This window comes from Lynx canadensis, chromosome E3 (assembly GCF_007474595.2).
Source record: "Lynx canadensis isolate LIC74 chromosome E3, mLynCan4.pri.v2, whole genome shotgun sequence".
Taxonomy (NCBI): domain Eukaryota; kingdom Metazoa; phylum Chordata; class Mammalia; order Carnivora; family Felidae; genus Lynx; species Lynx canadensis.
The window spans coordinates 21,845,596-21,864,693 of NC_044318.1; the positions used below are offsets into that span (position 1 = coordinate 21,845,596).

At 47.2% G+C, this 19,098-nt stretch overlaps 1 protein-coding gene across 3 annotated transcripts in view; it reads left to right on the forward strand.

Annotated features, from left to right (window-relative positions):
• Positions 1–2,043: 2,043 nt before the first annotated feature.
• Positions 2,044–19,098, forward strand: part of IL21R (interleukin 21 receptor) — a 34,424-nt gene continuing 17,369 nt past the window's right edge. For 2 of the 3 annotated variants that reach the window (XM_030300829.1, XM_030300830.1), the window contains exon 1: positions 2,044–2,602. The gene's annotated coding sequence lies outside the window, so the exon portion shown is untranslated. The remainder of the gene's footprint in view (positions 2,603–19,098) is intronic. The other variant, XM_030300831.1, reaches the window with a different exon arrangement.

Sequence of the window (19,098 nt, forward strand, 5' to 3'; positions counted from 1 at the left end):
AGGTGGTTAGAAGGATGGATGAGTAGGTAGGTGGGTGAATGGGTGGGTGGAGAGAAGGTTAGGGAGGCAGACAGGCAGGCAGGTAGAAGGGAGGCAGGCCGGAGAGATCAAATATCCTTGGGTTAACGTACGTTCAGAAACAGTGCTGTGAATGATCTAGAACATAGGAGCTTGAAGTCTGCCACTCACTCATCCCAACTCTGCCACTCACCAGCTGTGTGACCTTGGACAAGTCATTTACCCTCTCCGAGTCTCATTTTCCTTCCCTGTAAAATAGGGACAATGACGATAAGTTTTAAGTGAGATGATACATCTTTAAAGTCCTTAAAAACCCTGGCACAGGGGTGCCCGCCTGGCTCAGTCAGTGGAACGTGTGGCTCTTGATCTTGGGGTTGAGGGTTCAAGTCCCACGCTAGGTGTAGAGATTACTTTAAAAAAACAAAAAAAGTGCTCCCTTCGGCAGCACATATACTAAAAAAACAAAAAACAAAAAACACAAAAAAACAACCTTACTTTAAAAAAAACCCAAAACAACCTGGCACAGAGTCAACTCTCAGCAAATATCAGGTCCAGTGCACTATTCCTTTTCTTGATCTTTCAACCACTCAGATTACTGATGCATGGCATCGTAAAACTCACCCTGAAGATCAGGAGAGAGAAAAAGAAAATCTGGCTTCCTCCTAACGTGGGTTCTCCAGAGAACACAAGATATTTCAGCAGTGAGGAAGAGAATTTCTATAGGGCAAACATCCTTCAGATCAACCACAGGGGAATTTGTACCAAGTTCCTCAAAAACAGCTAGAAAAAGAAAAAAAAAATAGAAGAAATAAATAGTAAGATGCTTTCTCTTTTCCTTTGGAGCGGTCATGTGGGTTAGCTGCAAATCGTTTCCCAAAAATGAGTCAGCTGGGGGGGCAGATGGCATGTGTTTCCAAGCCAACCTGTGTCATCAACACAGCACAAAGGAGCCCCCATCCACCCTGATAGCATCTGGTGCCGGTTCAGACTCGTCGTCACCGCCTGGTGCGGGCTTAGGAATCAGATACCCCCCCGGGTCCAAACGCCGGCTATGACACTTCGTAGCTTGTGTGACATTTCACTTCTCCGAGCCTTGTTTGCTCCATCTCTAAAAGGGAAGCAATCTGAGATCGTGTAGGGGCCTAAAAAATGCAAGAGAGTAACGGTAGGGGTTGTGGTAAGTTCTCTGGCTCTCCCTGTGAGGCTGCTGGGCAGGAGCCTGCTGGATTTTGTCTCTGATTTCTTAAACTTCTGCCAGGGAGAGACGTCTGACCCTTTCATGGGCCCCCGGCTCGTCCGCAAGATGAAAGAAAACTCTCTTGAGAATTGCTTTTCTCTATTTTTTGCCTGAGTTCTCATGTGTTCCTCATGGCTGCCGTCTCCCCTCGGCTAGGCATCCCCGCTTGACATTCAGAGGCATTCAGAGAGGTGATGTGACACGCCCGAGGGACTGTCTTCTGAAGGGCTTGGGGACAGGGTCCTGCTCCCTGCAACCCTGCAGTGGAAAGCTGGGTTCAAAGGAAGGGAAGTCAGAGGGGTCTGCCTGGGGTGGGGGTGGGGGGTCCAAACGCAGCCCCGTCCTGGGCCAGGCAGGTGGTGTGCGTGAGTGAAGCATGGGACCGCGGGGGGGGGGGGGGGGGGGGGTCTCTGGCCCTGGGCCCTCAACTTTCTCTCTGAACTCAGAGTTGGGCTCTCAGGACCACCGGGGCCCCCTGGGTCCTCTAACCTACCTCCACACCCCTCTGAGCCTCGGTCGCCACATCTGTGAGAAGCAGTGGCTCACGGGCCCTGCCTGCCTCATAGGTCATGACCGTGAGACCTGGGGGGGGCGGGTAACACCACCCATCCGCAAGAGGCACCATCACCCTGGTGGCCCCAAATGTCTTCCTAGCAGGTGACCTTTGGTGAGCGAGGGCTCTGCCAGGGGCCGGGCCCCCTCCCACCTCTTTCTCACTCCCTCAGGGAGGGGCCAGCTGCTCTGTGGGCAGGGCCTGCGGGGAGAGCTGCTGCTCGCCACATCCTCCCCTGCCTCCCCACCCTGTGCACGCGGCAGGGCAGCAGCCGCGCTCTGACAGACCCATGGGGCTCTGCCGAGTGACCCATGGGCTCCGGGGCCGACTGTTTGCTCCTTCCTGAGTGTGACTGACAGCCACACGGCTGCCTGCCTGCCTGCCTGTCTCTCTTTGCGTCTGCCCGGCTGGCCACCTGCCTGTCTGCTCGACTTCCCTTCCCCTGTCTGTCCGTCTGCCTGTCTGACCAGCCCTGGTCTGCTGTGGGTCTCTCCCTGGTGCAGTCGATCTCTGTCCTCTGTCTGTGTGTGACCTCCCTGGGATGTGACCGACCACTGCCTGTGACCCCGGCTGGCTCTCTCTGTGTGGCCTGCCTGCCTAGGGCCCGGGGCCATCCGTCCCGGTGACAGGTCGTAGGCTTGTCTGGCTGGTGACTCAGGACAGGCTGTGGATCCCCACCCCCCACACCTGCCTGCTCCCTCTGACTCCCGTCCCGCGCCCCCACCCCTGGAAGGCCACTGGATTCCCCCCCGAGCACACAGAATGGATTCCTGAGGGAGAAGCTGGGACAGCAGGTAACTCAGCTCCAGCCACTGTTCTCTGCGGGGGGTCTGGCGCCTTCTCTGCCCGAGGTGGGAGGACACAGGGGGGTTTCGCACCCTCCTCGCAGCTGGGGACAGTGAGGCCGGCAGAGCTGGGGCTGGAGTCTCCTGTTCAGCCCAGCCCAGGACGCCCAAAGTGCCTTTTTGTGCGTCTGCAGGAGGCCTGGAGGTCTGGAGGCTGGGACACGGCTGAGATGACCCCATGAGCTGTCTGTGGAAACCAGCTCCAAAAGGCCGGGGCTGCGGGAGGAAAGCCGGTCCCAGACCAAAGGGGATGCCACAGTCACCGTGGTTCCCGGCAGCCGAGGAGGGCAGGGGTGGGCACGGGGGTGACGGTGTGAGGGTGTGGCATTTCTAGGGGGCCCACTCTGGGGAGGGGCGTCGATTTTGGGGGCAGATTCTGGGTTTTAGCGTCTTTGTGTCCTGTAACCCCTCCACACGGATTTCTGTGCCCACTTCACAGACAGAGAACAGGGGCTCCAGGGGTAGAGCGATTTTCCCAAGGAGACTCAACAGCGCGGAGCAGGGCGGGCAGGTGACTCGGAGGCTGGCCCCGTCCTCCACGCTGTCTCCTTCTCACCAAAGCACAGGGGATGGGCCGATGGTGAGAATTGGCCAAGGGCCCTGTGTGCGTGGAAGAGAGGGAAGCCGGGAGGCGCGGGGAGGCTGAGTCTGGAGGCATGGGTTGAAGTTTGACATGTGGACAGGAGAGGAAAGAAGGAGGAGGCGGACACCTTCCCGGCAGAGCAGCTGGGTGGGGAGAGGCCTCTGGTGGGAACCCTGGACTTCGAGAAGGAACGGCCGGCCTGCGCAGTGGGAGCAGCGACCCCGGGGCCGGGGGCATTCAAAAGTCACAGGCTGCCCCCCTGAGGACATTTGTATTCCCCCGGGGGGGAAAGCATGGGTTTAGAAGCACATGGTCAAGTGGGGAAAACCTGGCGGGTTCAAAAGCCGGCCATGCGACTCCCTAGCTGGGTGAACTTGAGCAAGTCTCTGTGCTTCTTCCAACCTCATGGAGCCTCAGTTTTCTCATCTCTAAAATGGGGATGAAGGCAGCTCCATCCCCGTGGGGCTAGTTGTGAAGATTGGGGGGCATAAAAATATGAAAGTTGCCGGTTGGAGATCCGCCCAGGAAGACAGCTTGTTCCACCAGGAAGGGGGGCCCGTGGCAGAGGAGGGCCAGGGTCCAAGAGCGGTGGAAGGTGCGGGGGGCACATTTGAGAACCCGCGATCGGCTTCCCTCAGCCCCCGCGGTTCTGGTCCTCCGAGCGCCGGGGCTCAGCCCGCCGCTGGCACTTGAGGGGCTCCCGTTATCCCTACAACATCAGGTGAGGCCTGGAGCCCATTCAGCCCATTTCACAGATGAGATCGAGGACCCCAGGACCACGTGGCCGTGAGACGCGGAGCTGGGTTTGGGCCGCCGGTCCGCTTGGCTGCAGGGCCACACCTGCCAGACAGGATGGCATAAAAACAAGGCTCATAGTCTCGAGAACCCTTCTGAGAAGGGGAGGGGCAGGCCTGACGACCCGCTCCCCATGGTGGACTCGAGGGAGCCCTGGTCCTGCCCACCTCACAACCTGGGAGGGTGTCTGGATCCTTACCACCCCGCAGTGGAGGAAACCAAGCGCCCGAGTGTTAGGAGAAGAACAAAATCGAGGGCCCGGAGGCGTGGGGTGAACGAGACAAAGCCTGAGCCCTAGGCTCCCACCTGTCCAGTGAAGGGTGGGGGTGGGGGCTGGGGACCGCAAGAGGCTTGAGGGCAGTGGGGGCGGGCAGGTGGAGGAGGCCCGTTCAAGAGGAGATGGAAAGAGGGAAGACACCAGAAGCTTGGGGAGGCACCATTTCCCTCCCTGGTGCCTGATAAATAAATGAAGGAAGGGAAGAAGGCATCCTCCACGCAGGGAGGAGAGCCAGTGCCTTCAGAATCCCTGCAGGCAGGAGTGATGGCTGGGAGGTCCCCCTGTGGTCAGGTGGGGGGCTGTGGGACCCGTGACCCGCGTGCCAACACACCTCCACGGGCGATCCGGGGCCTTGGAGGCGGCCAGGACTGGGTGGAGACCCAGCTCCGCCCCCTAGTTCTGGGGTGACCTTGAGTAAACCACTTCACCTCCCTTGAACCTCCGTTTCCCCGTCTCTAACATCCATTTCCGGTTTGTCGTGAGGTTTTATTCTATGTGTAGTTTTTGAGCACCCACTGGGGCGTCAGGCACTGTCCTAGGTCCTGGGGATTCAGTGGCGGAGACAGGGCCAGCGCCATGAGCAGTGGTTCACAAGAAATAGTAGCGATTACGCTTTACCTTAGGGATGGCTGGTAATAATTGCCTTGTTATTCGCTAGAACGCACGGCGTCCCTTCCGGCATACACTAAGCCCTCAATAAACGATAGCTCGCCTGGTGATTTTACGATCCCTTGCACAGCTGGGGAAACTGAGGCCCAGAGAGGGGTAGGGTTTTCAGGGTCACCCAGGGAGTCATTCGCAAGCAGAGGGAAGGAAACTGGGGAGAGAGGGGGGAACAGACACTTCGAGGAGAGGCCCCTTCCTCGCCCCCTTCTCCCTTGCCCTCTAGGGCACCCCGAAATGCGGAGGCGGGGCCGGGGGGGGGGAGCGGAGAGGAGCCCCACCCCCACCCCTGGCTCACAGGTGCCACCGCCCCCACTCCTTGCCTGGGCGCCTGGCCAAAGGGACTTTTGATGACAGCTCATATGCAGGATCTGAGTAAACTTGGAACTTCTGAAACAACCTGAGAATATTCCCCAGGGTGCAGGCAGGGGCCCTGCTGATGCCCCCCGATGGCCGGGACACCTGCAGCAAGGGGCCTCGCCTGCTGGTCCCCACAGCCCCCAGGAAGGGTCCGGCCACCCGAAGTGTCCCCAGAGAGGTGGGGCAAATACCCCAACCTGGCTCCCTGCTCAGGCCCCAGTCCTTCCTTGCTGTGTGACCATAGGCAAAGCACTGGGCCTCTCTGGGCCTCTATTTCCTCATCTGCAAGGGGGCTTGATGGTGTACGTTGGGACTAGGGCCTGCCAAGCTTCTCCTGTACGAATCCGTGACACTCAGCCTACTTTGGCCAGGGCAGCCTGGTTGGAGGGGGGGGGGCCTGCCAAGCAGGGGGCCGGACAGAAGGCAGGCTGCCAGCCCTGCCCCCACCCCTCACCCCGCAGCTGCAAACCTCTCTTCTTTCTCCTGGTCTGGCGGGAAGGCGGCTGGAGTGAACGGTTGCCCAGGCTGTGCAGTAGGCACAGCTCGTTCAGGCTAAAAGAGGCTTCGTGGACCGGGATCCCGGCCCGGCTGGGAGACAGAGGAAGACTGACAGGTTGGGATGGGACCTTCCCCTCATGTTCGGCTCCTACTGCCTAAGCTATGACCCCAGGGTCCTGGGACATCTGTCCTCAGACACCCACAACCCACCCCTTGCCACTGGCACACACACAAAAAATTGTGAAAACACAACTGACGTTACCCACTCGCCTACAGTGTGCCCACCCCACACCACCTCGGCCAGGCCAGGGCGCTGCCCCATTCTATGGGTGAGGAAAACTGAGTCCCAGAGAAAGGAATGGATATGCCTCAGGGTCCCCCAGGGCCACCAGGCTGATCCTCCCCCAGCCTGAGCGCTCTGCTTGGCTAAGAACTTTCTGTATGACCCTGGGCGCCCCGCCATCCCTCTCTGAAGGTTCCTTGTTACTAATCCGATGACAGCAGTCGTGACTGCTCAGACCCCGGGAGCTGAGGGTGTTGCTCAGGGTGGAGGGAAGTTCCTGGGCACCGTGATGAAGCTGATGGGGAAACAGATGTCTCGGGGGCTGCCTGCGGCCCCACTCCTCGCTCCTCGTGTAACTGGACACGGCAACTCGTACCCTCTTTCGTTCGTTTGCCAACTCCTCAGCTACTCGTCGAGCACCCACTGAGTTCCCGGCCCCGTTCTGCGCACTAAGGATACTTTCTTTGGTGAACAAAACAGATGATTTCCCAGCCTCCGGGGGTGGGGGTGGGGGTGGGGGCGGGGCTTATGCTCCGGGACAGAGACAGGTCGTAAACACAAAAACAGAAGCGTTTACTGACCTGACCCTAATATTACAACCGTGAAGAAGGAAACAGAAGGATGTGGGGCCCAGAGCACTGCAGGGGAGACCCAGACCAGCCAGTGGCGATCACCTCCTGGAGGAGGCGACACTGAAGTTGAAACCAGAGGATGAGGAAGCAGAGAAGCACGAGGAAAAGCGTTCTGGACAGAGGCATGTGCCAAGGCCCTGGGGTGGAGGAGGAGAGTGGGAGCACTGGAGATTTTACGCTTATCGACTACGTAAAGATGTTCCAGGCACCACATTTAAGAGAGTGGAGTCGAAAAGAATAGCAATTCATTTCGGAGTGCACGGTCTATGTAGGTTTTAGCTCTGAGGGTGGGCCTCCAAACCCATTACCGTTTCACGTGGCCGCCCGTGTCACAAGTGTTTTGAGCCTCCACTGCGTGTCGGGCACCGGTTCACCCCTGGCGTGGTTCAGCGGTAGCCAAGAGGCACACGGTCCTTGCCTGCCTGTTGCTGCGAACGTCCGTGAAAGCACCCCGAGCAGGGTGCCCTGGTGGAGGGAGGGACCCCAGAGGAAGGAGTGACTCATACTCTTTGGAGGGGTGGGAGACTGCCAGAGGAGGTGACAAGCGAACTGGATTTTGAAGACTGAGTAGGAGGCTGTCAGTCCGCCCCGGAGGGTAGAACGTTCCGGTGGCTGAAAGAACTCGTGCAGAGGTGTGGAAGCCAGATGCATGGGGACTGTTGGTGAAGCTGTCGGGAGCCTGGGGTACCTGCAGCTCAGGATGGGTGCCGGGGGCCAGAGGGAACGAATGTTGGGGGGGGCAGATCCCGAAATGTGTTGAATGCTGCGCTAAGAAATTTGGGGTCTTCCCTGAAGGGCAATGGGGAGCCACCGAATGATCCAGTTGCAACGGGGACGTGGTTGGGAGGGCCACAGCTGGGTGCCGGAGAGATCAGGGAGGAGGCCGGCCGGAGGGCAGGTGGGCAGAAGTCCTTGAAGACCAGGGGTAAGCTGGGAGCCCTTTCGCCTATGTTCCCTTTCGGGAAGTCCCTCAGTCTTGACACTTCCCCATCTGGCGACCCGTTGGCTCTTGTTTCTGGCATGGCTGGGGAGTCCCTTTTCACCCACCTCGTTTCTCCTCGGTCCCTCTGGGAAACGGGCCACTTTGCTTTTACCACACTCCTCACCTACCTTTCACTTTCCAGCCCCAATCCCCGCCCGAGCCCCGCTGGAGATGACGGCTGACCTGTGACCCTCCACAGTCCCGTTCCTGAAGCGTCAGTGAGGGAAAGACACGGGGTAACCAAAGCTTGGGTTCTTTCCAGTTTGGGGAGGTTGTGAATGCCGCTGCGGGGACCCTCCGGCCCACGTCTGCGCGTGTACACGTTTCTCTTCGATGCCCGGTCTAGAAGTGGGGTTCTGTTCAGCAGAAGCGTCCCAGGGTGGCCGTGCCGAATGGCACGCACCCCAGAAGACTGAGGGGAGGTTGAGAAGTTTGGGTTACGCTGCGTCCTTCGTAGACGCGGCATGGTGTCTGCCTTTCTCATTTTAGCCTTTCCGGGTTGACGTAGTGGTGTCACAGAGATGTAAATTTGCATGATGAGTCATGATTTCAAGCAACTTTTACTATGCTTCTTGGCCATTTGGAAGGTCTTCTTTGCTGAAGTGTCTCTTTAAGCTCTTTTCCTTTCTTGCCAAACGGAGTTTTGTGCTGTTTATCGTTGTGTTTAAATAATTTTTTTTTTTAACGTTTATTTATTTTTGAGACAGAGAGAGACAGAGCATGAACGGGGGAGGGGCAGAGAGAGAGGGAGACACAGAATCGGAAACAGGCTCCAGGCTCCGAGCCATCAGCCCAGAGCCCGACGCGGGGCTCGAACTCACGGACCGCGAGATCGTGACCTGAGCTGAAGTCGGACGCTTAACCGACTGCGCCACCCAGGCGCCCCTAAATAAATTTTTTTAAATGTGTATTCATTTATTTTGAGGGAGAGAGAGCAAGCCGGGGAGAGGCAGAGAGAGGGGGAAGAGAGAGTCCCTAGCAGGTTCTTGCACTGTCAGGGCAGAGACGGACGTGGAGCTCCATCTCACAAATCGTGAGATCGTGACCTGAGCCGAAATCAAGGATCGGACGCTTAACCAACTGACCCACCCAGGTGCCCTTGTTTATTGTTTTGTGGGAGTTCTTTACATACTCCGGATACAGATCTATACGTGTGTGTATACACACACACACACACAAGCTATATATATATCACAGATACATAAAAATGATATATAACATTTTATAATTTATATATATTACATATTATATGTAACTATATAAAATATATGAATTATATATATAATTATATCAAAGAAACCTATATTGTATAGATACAGGTATAATCTCTTCCCATTTCCCTTTTCCATCCTCTTAATGAAATCTTTTGGGGGACAAAAATTCTTAATTTTAATGAGGTTCAATTTATCAGTCTTTTTCTTTATGGCTTGAGCTTTCTATGTGCTGTTTAGGAAGCGTCATCGACCCTAAGGTCATGAAAATATTATCCTCTGTCTCCTTGTGGAAGTTTTATTGTTTCACCTCTGACAGTAGGTCTGCAAAATATCTGGATGTGTTTTTGTGTATGATATAAAGTGGAAGGTCAAGGTTCATTTTTCCTCATGTGAATATCCAATTGATCTAGCATCTTTTTTGTTTGTTTGTTTTAATCATGCTTTTCCTGTGACTTTTCGGTAGTGCCTTTCTTGAAAACCAAATGACTATAAACACCAGTCTATTTCTGGACTCTATTCCTTTCCATTGGCAAGGTTTTTTTCCTTTGCAACAATACCACGTTATTTTTGATTCTCTAAACTCTTCTCAGGTCTTTGCATTTCTGTATAAATTTGAGCACTGGCTTGTCAATTTCCACCAAAGGAAATCTTGCTGGGGATTTTCTTGAAACTTGAGATTTCATTTGAAACTTTAGTCCAACGAGGGGAGAATGGACATCTTTAAACTGCTTAATTTTCTAATTCGTGACCGTGTATCTCCCTCCATTTATTGATACCTTTAAAAATTTATGTAACTAATATCTTGTAGGTGTCTGTGTAGAGGTCCTGTACGTCTTTCACTGGGGCTCATTAGAGTATTTGATTTCTTATGCTGATGCAAATGGTATCATTTTAATCATGCTTGCTCTTGGTATATAGAAATACACCAGATCTTCTTCACACTTTCTTAACTTTGTTAACACGCTTTTTCAAACTGGAGCTTCAGATATAGAAAGAAATAGCTACCAAACCCAGTCCCCAGCTGGGGACTTCTTACCTTTGTTTTGTAGCTTTCTTTTGTTTCTTACCTTGTAAGGTTTGCAGGGGGGTTTGCAGACACCCCCCCCCCATCTGCTGAGGTCATAAGTGCAAGACAGAGCATCCCAGCTGTGGACTTCATAAACTAGTAACATGTTTTGTATCCTCTTAACAAGTTTTGCAGGGACCATACAGAACAGGACAGTATTGTTAAGCGTATGTGTGTTGTTGTATGACCGATCTCTGAAACTTTTTCACCTTGTACAACTGAAACTTCATACCCATTGAACCACTCCCCGTTACCCACCACCACCCCCCCATTCCCCTGAAAAACCACCATTCTGCTTTCTGTTTCTACAAGTCTGATGACTTCAGATCTGTCGTATAAGTGGAATCATGCAGTGTTCAGTCTTTTAGTGGTTGGCTTATTTCTTTTAGCGTAATGTCCTCAACATTCGTCCACGTTGTAGCCTTCTTTCTTTTTTAAGGCTAAATGATATTCCATCGTATGTGTGTAGCACATTTTCTTTATTCATTCATCAGTTGGTAAACTTAGGTGCCTTTCAGGTCCTGACTGTTGTGACTAATGCTGCAGTGAACATTGGCGTGCAAGTACCTTTGAGACTCTGTTTTCAATTCTTTCGGATACCTACCCAGAAGTGGGGTGCTGGATTGATCACATGGTAGTTCTCTGTTCGATTTTTTGAGGAGCCTCCACACTGTCTTCGGTCACGCCCGCACCATTTACTAATCCCACAAAGAGGGCATAAGGCTTACGGTTTTTCCACATTCTCACCAACATTGTATCCAACTTAATAGGCGTGCAGTAATAACTCATTGTGGTTTTGATTTGCATTTCCCTGATGATGAATGATATTGAGCATCTTTTCATACACCTGTTGGCCATGTTTTTCAATCTTCTTTGGAGAAATATCTATGCAAGACCTTTAGTCATTTTTCAGTCAGGCCATTTGCTCTGTTTTGTTTTGTTTTGCTACTGAATGCTAGGAGTTCATAATTCTGAATCTATTCAGTATATGGTTTGCAAAATATTTGGTATCATTCTCTAGGTTGTCCTTTCACCTTATTGATTATTTCCTGTGCTTCGCAGAGGCTTTTAACGCGGTCCTGTTTGTCTACGTTTGCTTTGCTGTCTGTGTCTTTCTCGTCAGTGTCATAGCTAAGAAATCATTGTCAAGCCCAATGTTCTGAAATTTTCCCTTATGTTTTCTTCTAGAAGTTTTATAGTTTCAAGGCTTACCTATAGGTCTTTAATCCATTTTAAGTTAATTTCTGTGTATGAGGGAAGAGTCCATGCTTCATATTCAGGTTTCCCAGCACCATTTGTTGAAGAGTCCTTCTTCACCGAAGGAGTTCTTCAAAGAAAGAGTCCTTTCTTCATTGGCCGTGTATGCAAAGGTTTATTTCCGGGTTCTCTATTTTGCTTCATTGATCTGTATGCCTGCTTTTATGCCAATACCTACTTTGTCTGTCTATACAGCAGTATGTGCCTGTCTGCCTTTATGTCTATACCTACAGTGATTACCGTAGCTTGGTAATACGTTTTGAAATCAGGAAGTGTGAGGTCTGTAGCTTTGTTCTTCATTGTCAAAGATTGCTTTGATTATTTAGAGTCCTTCGAGATTCCATGTGAATTTTAGGATGGTTTTTAACCTATTTCTGCAAAACATGCCATTGGGATCTTGACAGAAACTGCCTTGAATCTGTAGATTGCTGTGGACATTTTTAGTATTAAGTCTTCCAATCCATGAACATGGGATGTCTTTCCATTTATTTGTGCTTTCTTTTCATTTCTTTTAGCAATGTTTTGTGGTTTTTAGAGTACAAGTCTTTCACCTCCTTGGTTAAATTTCTTCCCAAATATTTGATTGTTTTTGACGCTATTATTAATGATATTATTTTAATTTCCTTTTGAATTGTTCATTGTTAACCTATAGAAATGCAACTGATTTTTGAGTGTTGATTTTATATCATTTGTTCATTAATTTGTGAATTTGTGAATTTGTTAATTAATGAATTTGTTAATGTATTTGTTAATTAACGTGTGTGTGTGTGTGTGTGTGTGTGTAATCTTTAGAGTTTTCTCTATATAAGGTCATGTCAGCTATGAACAGAGATAATTTTACTTCTTCCTTTCCAATTTGACTGCCTTTTTTTTTTTTTCCTAATTCCTTTGACTAGGACTTATAGTTCTATATTAAATAGAAGTGGTGAGAATGGGCATTCTTGCTTTGTTCCTGACCTTAGAGGAAAATCTATCAATTTTCTACCACTAAGAGGTTAGCTGTGGCCTTTCATATATGACCTTTTTTGGGTTGAGATAATTTCCTTCTGTTTCTGGCTTGTTAAATGTCTCTATCATGAAAAGATGTTGAATTTTGTCAAATGCCTTTTCTGCATCAGTTGAAATGATCATGTGATTTGTCTTTTGCTCTATTAATGTGGTGTATTTTTGTATACTGAATCATCTTTGCATCCCAGGGACAAATTCCACTTGATTGTGGCATATAGTCATTTTAATATGTTGTTGGATTCCATTTATTAGTATGTTATCAAGGAGTTTTGCATCAGTATTCATCAGGGATATTGGTTTGGAGTTTTCTTTGTCTGGCTTTGATATCGGTATAATGCTGCCCTCATGAAATGAGTTTGGAATTGTTCTCTTAGCTTCAATGTTTCAAAAGAGTTTGAGAAGGAGTGGCATTAATTTTTCTTAAAATGTTTGGTAGAATTTACCAGTGAAGTCATCTGGTCCTGGGCTTTTCTTTGCTGTGACAGTTTTGGTGACTGAATCAACCTCCTCACTATTTATAGGTCTGTTCAGATTTTCTATTTCGTCGTAATTCAGTGTTGGTAGGTTGTATGTTTCTAAGAATTTATCCACTTCTACATTATTGAGTTTGTTGGTGTATAATTATTTGTGGTATTCTCTTACAATCCTTTTTATTTGTGTGGCATCAGTCGTAATGTCTTCTGTTTCTTTTCTGATTTTAGTTACTTGAGTCTTCTCTTACTTTTGTCAGTCTAGCTAAAAGTTTGTCAATTTTGTTGATCTTTAGAAATACAGTAGATTTTTTTTATATTGTTCTCATATCCGGTATCCTTGTTCAATGGTTATTATTCTAATAGTTTGTTAAGTATCTGGACTTTTCTAGGTGCTCAGTCCTTATATCATTTTATTCTTTATAGTTTTCTGATCTTTATAAATTTATTTATTTTTCTTGCCTTACTGCATTGACTGGGGCCTCCAGGATAAGACACTTGTCTTTTTCCTGCCCTCAAGTATATCATGTTCAGTATTTGACCATTACACATGATGTTGGTTGTGTATATTATGCACACATGCATGTCTGTGCGCTCCTTATCAGATCAAAGAAGATTCCTTCTATTCCTGGTTTTTTGAGAGTGTTTTAAAAAATCACGAATGGGTGTTACAATTTTTTAAATGTGTTTTCTGGACCTATTAAATTATGATACACATTTTGTTTTTTATTTTCCTAATGTGATGACATAGATTACTGACTTTCAAATGTCAACCTAACCTTGTATTCCTGAAATAAACCTCACGTGATAATGATGTGTATCACATATACACATATACACATTTTGTGTATATCGTTACCTTTGATTTGTTAATATTTTGTCTGTATATTTATGAGAACGATTGACCTATAATTTTACTTTCTTTTTTTTATTAAAAAAATTTTTTTAACATTTATTTATTTATTTATTAAAAAAAAATTTTTTTTAACGTTTATTTATTTTTTGAGACAGAGAGAGACAAAGCATGAACAGGGGAGGGTCAGAGAGAGGGAGACACAGAATCTGAAACAGGCTCCAGGCTCTGAGCTGTCAGCACAGAGCCCGACGCGGGGCTCGAACCCACGGACCGCGAGATCATGACCTGAGCCGAAGTCGGCCGCTTAACCGACTGAGCCACCCAGGCGCCCCAACATTTATTTACTTTTGAGAGACAGAGAGAGACAAAGCATGAACAGGGGAGGGTCAGAGAGAGGGAGACACAGAATCTGAAACAGGCTCCAGGCTCTGAGCTGTCAGCACAGAGCCCGACGCGGGGCTCGAACTCACAAACTGCGAGATCATGACCTGAGCCGAAGTCGGTCGCCTAACTGGCTGAGCCACCCAGCCGCCCCAAATTTTACTTTCTTTTAATGTCAAGGTGTTAAATTTTATTTTTATTATTTATTTTTTATTTTAGAGAGAGAGAGCGAGAAGGAGCACAAGCAGGGGAGAGGGGCAGAAGGAGAGAGAGGGAATCTTAAGCAGGCTCCAAGCTCACTGGGGAGCCCAACATGGGGCTCAATCCCATCACCCTGGGATCATGACCTGAGCTAAAATCAAGAGTCAGATGCTCAACTGACTGAGCCACCAAGGTGCCCCTTAATGTCAAGTTTGGATACAAAGTTATGTCTTTCATTCTAGGGTTAGTTCACTTACATTTGATGAAAGTACTGACGTGTTTGGGATTAAATCTATTCGTTTTCCTTTTGTCTATCTATTCTTTATTCCTTTTTTCTTCTTTGTTTCCTTTTTTGGAAGAATAAAATTTAAAACATTAGTATTATATGTTTCTTTTCTATTTTCTTTCATAATTTTTTAGGGCTTATCTTAGAGATTACAATATGCATATTTGATTTTTTTTTTTTGAGTCTACTTTGTGTTGGTCCTTTTATCATTTCCCAGACAATACAGTAACCTTTAACTTTATTCACTCCTTACCTTTGGGGCATCATGGTAATGTGTTTTAATTCTGCATAAGTTTAACCTTCCTAAGACCTTATCAGCCTATCAGTGACAAGTTAGGGTCTATTAGTGACAAATTCTCTAAGGTGTTTTGCTTTGGTTTGCTTTGAAAAATATCTTTATTTTTAAAGATTCACGTTTTTTAAAAATCGCAATTAAGATCTAATTCACGGATTTATTTATTCACTTTTTAACAGTGTACGATTAAGCGGCTGTTAGTACATTCACAAAGTTGTACGACCATCAGCCCTGCTAACTACACAATATTTTCATCACCCAAAGAAAAAAAAAAAAAGCCATACCCATTAGCCATCATCCGCCATTCCCTCTCCTTCCAAAGCTCCAGCCCCTGGCAACCACTAATCTCTTTCCTGGCTCTATGAATCTGCCTGTTCTAGAAATGTCATGTAAATGGAGTCATACAATATGTGGCTTTTTGTGCCCGGTTTCTTTACCTCAGTATAAATTTTCAAGATGCATCTGTGTTGAGGCATGTATTACTACTTTATTCATCTTTATGGCTGGATAATAATCTGTTCTATGGATATTCTATGCTTTGTCCATTCAACTGATGGACATTGGGGCTGCTTCAAGTTTGGGACTGTTATGAATAATGCTGTTGTGAATATTCAGATACAGAGGTTTTTTTTTTTAATGGGCGTATGTTTTCAATTCTTTTTACTCTGTACCTAGAAGTCAGTTTGCTTTGCCATGTGGTAACCCCATATGAACTTTTTTTTTTTTTTTAAATTTTTTTAATGTTTATTTATTTTTGAGACAGAGAGACAGAGCATGAACGGGGGAGGGTCAGAGAGACAGGGAGACACAGAATTTGAAACAGGCTCCAGGCTCTGAGCAGTCAGCACAGAGCCCGATGCGGGGCTCGAACTCACAGACCGCGAGATCATGACCTGAGCCGAAGTCGGCCGCTTAACCGACTGAGCCACCCAGGCGCCCCCCCATATGAACTTTTTGAGAAACTTTTAAACTGCTTTCTATGGCAAATGTACCATTTTTTAAAAATCTTTTTAACGTTTATTTATTTTTTGAGAGAGAGAGAGAGACAGAGACAGAGACAGAGAGCAAGCAGGGGAGGGGCAGAGAGAGAGGGAGACACAGAATCGGAAGCAGGCTCCGGGCTCTGAGCTGTCAGCACAGAGCCCGACGTGGGGCTCGAACTCACGAACTGTGAGATCAGGACCTGAACTGAAGTCGGACACCCAGCTGACTGAGCTACCTAGGCGTCCCAGCAAATGTATCATTTTACAATCCCATGAGCAATGTATAAGGATTCCAAAACGCTACATCTTTTTCCCCCACTTTTAATTTTTCTGTCTTTAAAATTGCCATCTAGTGGGCGTTATTTGAGTTTCCCTAATGACTAATGATGATGAGCATCTTCTCATATGTTCATTGCTCATGAGTATAACTTCTTTGGAGAAATGTCCGTTCAAATATTTTGTACAATTTAAAATTGTGTTATCTTTTAGGTCTTGAGTTGTAAGAACCCTTTAAATATCCTGATACTAGAGCCCTAACAAATATATAATTTAAAAATATTTTTTCTCAGGGGCGCCTGGGTGGCTCAGTCAGTTAAACATCCAGCCCTTGGTTTTGGCTCAGGTCGTGATCTCGTGGTTTGTGAGTTCAAGCCCCACGTCGGGCTCTTTGCTGACAGTGGGGAGCCTGCCTGGGATTCTTGCTCTCCCCGCTCTCTCTGCCCCTCCCCCACTCCCTCTCTCTGTGTCTCTCTCTCAAAACTAAAGAAACTGTAAAAAAAATAAACAAACATAAACAAAATCCAATTTTTTTTCTCATTTTGTATATTGCCTTTTCACTTTCTTGCTAGTGTCTTTTTTTTTTTAATGTTTATTTATTTTTGAGACAGAGAGAGACAGAGCATGAACGGGGGAGGGTCAGAGAGAGAGGGAGACACAGAATCCGAAGCAGGCTCCAGGCTCTGAGCGGTGAGCACAGAGCCCGATGCGGGGCTCGAACTCACGGACCGTGAGATCACGACCTGAGCCGAAGTCAGACGCCTAACCGACTGAGCCACCCAGGCGCCCCATTGCTAGTGTCTTTTGATGCACAAAAGTTTTAACTTTTGAAGTAGTCCAATGTATCTATTTTTTCTTTGATGCTTGTGCTTTCGGGGTCATAGCTAAGAAACTACTATGTGATCAAGGTCACCAAGAGTTCCGCCTGTGTTCTATTTTTAAAGTTTAATAGTTCTCCCTCTTACAGCGCGGTCTTCAATCCATTTTGAGTTAGCTTTCATATATGGTATGAGATGGGAGTCCAATTTCACGCTATTGCATGTGGATGTCCCATTGTCCCAGCACTGTTGGTTTCAAAGGCTATTTCCCCCCCAGCAAATTGTCTTGGTACCCTTGTCAAATATCACTTGAACACAAACGTGTAAGTTTCTCCCTGGACTTTGAATTCGATTCCATTGATCTATATACAGGTTAATATCATACTCTGTTGATTGGTGTAGTCTTGTAGTAGGCTTTGAAATGGAGAAGTCTGAGTCCCTCAATTTTGTTCTTCTGTTTCAAGATTATTGTGTCTATGCTGGCCCTCCATGTCTCCATATGAATTTTAAGATCAGCTTTTTAACTTCTGCAAAAGAGCCAGCTGGGCTTTTTATAGGGATAACTTTGAATCCGTTGGTCGTTTGGAGAAGTCATCTTAACAATACTGAGTCTTCCAATGCATGAACGTGGGATAGCCTTCCATTTATTTGGGTGTTCTATCATTCTTTCAACAATGTTTAGTAGTTTTCGGTGTGCAAGTCTTGCACTTTTGTTAAATTTCTATTTCATTCTTTTTGATATTATTGTAAGTGAAATAAATTACTTTCTTTTTTTTTAAAATGCAATATTTAGTGTTGAAAGAGAGAGAGACAGAACAGGGGAGGGGCAGAGAGAGAGGGAGACACAGAATCCAAAGCAGGCTCCAGGCTCCGACGTGTCAGTACTGAGCCCGACCCAGGGCTCGAACTCGCGAACCACGAGATCGTGACCTGAGCCAAAGTCCAGCACTTAACCAACTGAGCCACCCAGGAGCCCTGAAGTTACTTTCTTCATCACACATTCAGATTGTTCATTCCTGTTGTACAAAGATACAATTGGTTTTTCATGTTGTATCCTGTTTTTCATGTTGTATCCTGCAACCCTGCTAAACTTATTAGCCCTAATAGTTTTTGTTTGTTTGTTTTGTTTCACTTTGGCTTTTTGGTGTGGATTCTTCAGAATGTATATACAAGATCATGTCATCTGCAAACAGAAATGCTTTACTTCTTCCTTTCCAATCAGGATGACTTTTATTTCTTTCTCTTGACTGGTTGTCTTGGCTAGAACTTCCCATACAATGTTTAATAGAAATCATGAGAGTGGACATCTTGGTCTCGTTTATGATCTTACAGGAAAAGCTTTCAGTTTTTCACCATTAAGTATAATGTTAACTGTGGGATTTTAGTAGATCTTTTTTTTTTTTTTCATATTGAGCTTGCCTTATTTTTGCGAAGGATTTTCTTTTATATAAAATTCTAAGTTGGCTTTTAGTATGTATTTTTCTTTAAAATTTTAAATAGTTTTCCTATAATGTGTGTAGAGTGTGGGTTTTGTTTGTTTGTTTGTTTGATCGTTTTTGTATTTGTCCTTCTTGAGGTTTGTAAGACTTTTCAAATCTTTGGATTAATGTCTTTTTCTACTTTTGAAAAATTCTTAACCAATGTCTCTGTTATTGCTTCCGACTTGTTCTGTCTCCTCTATGTTCTAAATCCATGTACGTGGGACCTTTTCGCAATGGATATGTCTCTTTTGCTCTTTTCTGTATTCTTAAACATTCTTTTTCTTTGCATGCTTCAGTCTGAGTGCTTTCCATTCCAGCTCACCAATCCTCTCTTCTAATGTTACTAATCTGTTGCTAAATTCATTCAATTCTTATAAATTGCGATTAATTGAATTTTCTTAGTGCTGGGGCTTCTACTTTTAAATAGGTTCTAGATTTCTGGTGGAATTCTTGAACATCCTCATCCGGGTTCTTTTAAATCGTGTTAGATAATGCCACTTTCTGAATCACCCATGTGTCCGTTTCTATTTTCCTCTTGGTTTTTGGTCATTTGGTACTGTTTCCTGGTCTGCCTTGTCAATTTAATTGAATGCTGGACATTGTGCATGAAAAATATAGAGGCTTTGAGTGAAGCTAACCTTTTCCACATAGGTCCTAACTTTCTCCTAGCAGACAGGCAGGTCATTTGGATGCAGTCACAGCTCAACAGGTCCTGACTTTTCCTTATTCCCAAGGTATACCCTTTCCCGAATAACTGGGTATTTACCAGGTCCCATCTTC